Source organism: Palaemon carinicauda, chromosome 13 (genome assembly GCF_036898095.1).
Source record: "Palaemon carinicauda isolate YSFRI2023 chromosome 13, ASM3689809v2, whole genome shotgun sequence".
NCBI lineage: Eukaryota > Metazoa > Arthropoda > Malacostraca > Decapoda > Palaemonidae > Palaemon > Palaemon carinicauda.
In genome coordinates, this window is record NC_090737.1 from 62,277,573 (window position 1) to 62,281,241 (window position 3,669).

General features: G+C 33.7%; 1 pseudogene; it reads right to left on the minus strand.

The window, feature by feature from the left end:
* Positions 1-1,735: 1,735 nt before the first annotated feature.
* LOC137651619 (uncharacterized) lies at positions 1,736-3,250 on the minus strand (annotated as a pseudogene).
* Positions 3,251-3,669: the final 419 nt, after the last annotated feature.

The following is a 3,669-nucleotide window of genomic DNA, read 5'->3' on the forward strand; positions in this document are numbered from 1 at the left end:
TCAAAGACCCATCTTCCTTCTTAACGAAGACAACTGGGGAACAATATGGAAAATTAGATTGTTCAATTATATCCAAAGAGAGCATTTGATCAACCTGATTGTCAAATTCATCAGTTAAATTAATTGGAACAGGATAAGGTTTAGCACGAACTGGAATATTAAAGGTCAATTTAATATCATGTTCCATATATCTACCAACTCCAGGTCTATTACTAATTACATCATGAAACTTATCCAAAAAATTAACAAGTTCATCAGTTTGAGAATTTTTAAGATCTTTACTTATTTGATAACTGGTTTTATCAGCCTCCAGATATTCTGTATCACAGATCTGAAACCGGTTCTCCAACATTAACAACCTCAAAGTTATCATTACCAAACAAACCATTTGAAGTTTTGACCTCTTCTACGGCTTTTTGAATAACATTTACAATCTCCCTTCTAAAGTACTTCTTCAACATATTGGCATGATACAGTTTAAGATTATTCCCTACTTTAACAAAATAGTCAACTCCATTACTATGGTAACGATTAATCACATAAGGTCCTTTCCACTGCATTAGAAATTTGTTTGTATTATTTGGCAACATAATTAGAACTTCATCTGCCTCAACAAACTTTCTTGGCTTTGCTTTACGATGAAAATACTCTTTATATTTACGTAAATTTATTTCAGCATTATTAACTGCAATCAGGGCCATCTCTTGCAATCGAGAACGCAGATCTAAAACATACTGGTAAGTAGTTTTAATTTCACCATCAGCATTGTTACCAGCAACCAATTCATGAAGGATTGTTAGAGGGCCACGGACACTACGTCCATACAAAAGTTCAAATGGGCTAAACTTTAGAGTATTGTTGTGAATTTCACGATAAGCGAAAAGAACAGCAGGAATATACCGGTCCCATTCTGTTGGATGATCACTAAAAACTTTCTTTAACATATTTTTAAGTACACCATTCATCCGTTCTACAGTTCCATTACATGCAGCATCATATGGGGTTGTGAATAAAGCTCTAATTGATAATAATCTATGTATTTCTGCCATGAGATCCGACTTAAACTGAGTTCCCCTGTCGCTTAGTATTGCTTTTGGTACCCCAACTCTACAAAATACTTTCACTAAACTTCCAGCTACAGTAATATCAATATTTCTGAGAGGTACAGCTTCAGGGTAGCGTGTAGCTAAATCAATTATTGTAAGAATATACTTGTGACCACGACTTGAGGCTGGAACAATCTGATCCACAATATCAATAGCCACTCTACTGAATGGTTCAGAAACTATAGGCATTTTACACGAAGACACTTTCTTCACTCTTTTCCCAAATTTCTGACATTTATGACAAGACACAATATCTATCAATATCTGCGTTAGCCTTGTGCCAATAAAATTTACCAAGCACTTTGTTAATAGTTTTCCTAGAAGAAAAACTACCAGAAATATGCGATTCATGTGCAAGTTTCATAACTATCTCTCTATACTTGAGAGGAACTATAATTTGCATTTTACCAACATCTAACTGATTTTTACTTTGCACACATTTACGATAAATCCAGTTATTAATTACTACATACTTAACAACTCTCCCTTTGCAAGTTATTTCTTCCTCCTCCTTCAAGCTTTTCCTAATTGACTTCAGAGAATCACATTTCCACTGTTTATTACTAAAATCTACTGGATTTACTTTAACTTCAGACAAGACATCAGACAACGGTTTTAATGCAGTTTCCCTAAGACTGTTTTCTTGTAACCACATTAACATGTAACTTATTTACATCTAATTCGTTATCTGGGACAGGTATTTTACTCAACAATTCTATCCCTGCCTGTATGTGTTGTTTCAATCCAGGTATTAACCCAACAATTACATCAGAACATTTAATTGGTGCTATGATAGCATTTACTCTACCAGAAAAGAATTTATTTCTAATGTTGCATCTAATTTTGGGCAGATATATTGGAACACCCATGGAATTATACACTTTCACAGTTTTAGCCTTAGTGAGATAACGTGTTGGAATCAAAGTTTCGTTAAGAACAACAGTATTACACCCAGTATCAAACAAGACCTCTACTGTTTTGTTAAAAACTCTTCCTTTCTCATCCACAATAGCATTCTTGGGTTTTTCTTCACTAGCTAGAGCGATGCTGATCTTAGGAATAATTTTATTAGAAGATTTAGACTGAGCATAATTAACATGATTGTTTGGACAATTGGGTTTAATATGCCCAATTTCTTTACATAGGTGGCACTGCAATGTTTTAAGATTATCAACACCTACTTCATCAGATTTAGGTTGCATTCCTAACTTTGAACATTTATCAGACTTAAATTTAGAATTTCTACATTTAGTAATTCCACGAGCAATCAGATACCTATCAGCAGCTAACGCCATTTCATGAGAATTTTTACAAACCCTTTCTAAAAGAAATGTTCGCAAATCCCTTGAACTATTAGCCAACAACTGATCCATGATCATAAAATCACAGACATCATCATAAGATTTATTAACATCCGCTAATTGCAACCACTTATCAAAATTCTGTCTTAGTCTATATGAATACTGTACAAAGCTTTCATTAGTGTCAATAAATCCCTCTCTAAATTTCTTTCGATATACCTGAGGATTGACCTGAAACGCTTTCAATAAGGCTGCCTTCATTTCCTGATAATTACTTGCAATAGCAGGGTCAAGTCCACAGTACACTTTCAAAGCTAGTTCCCTTAATAATGTGCCTAACATAGTAGCATAGTCTTTCTTCCCCCATTCATGAAATTAAGCTAATTTCTCAAATCTAATTATGTATACATCAATTTCATCAGTTTTCTCATCAAATGGGGAAATTTTTGACAAAGATATTACATTCTCGCTACCTACACCACCTATAGCACCACTATTTCTCAACTCTGCCTTGGCTAACTCATGTTTCCTGACTTCCTCCTTCTCCTCCCTTTCTCTCTTAAGACATTCCAATTCAAATATCCTATTTTTCTCCCTTTTTGCCAACTCTAACTGAAACCTTTTCTCCTCTCTCTCAGCTACTCTATCCTCTCTAGCCTGTTGCTTTGCCTTTTCTGCCAACTCTAACTGAATCATTTTCTCCTCTCTCTCAGCTATTCTCTCCTCTCTAGCCTGTTGCTTTGCTATAAATTCCTCAGCTTCAGCAATTTTCATACCAAACTTAATAGCCCTATCCATCAAGTCACCAAGATCCATAATAATGATGGGTAAGCATACAGTTAATAAAAAAAAAAAAAACACTTAATAATAAGTATTAGTAAAACATTAAATTATGAAATATGGCTAATCATGAACTCAACTTTAAAAGTAGTACTTCAATGATTACCAATGTCTATTATGGGTTTTCCACCATCAATGACAAAAATTTCCATGGCAAAAAAAAAAAAAAAAAAAAAAAAAAAAAAAAAAAAACTAGAATAAAGAAACTGAATACACAATAAGAATATTCAAAGATGAGAAAACAATCAGAACTTAAAGGAACATTAAACTAACATTACCCCTAACAAACCCTACGATCATTAAGACTGAATTAGCAAGAATTAATAGGATAACGATACGGTTTCTAATTCACTTCTTGACCTCAACCTTTTCCTAGTACGTAATATGACTACACGAACAAATACAAATTTATATTGCACCAC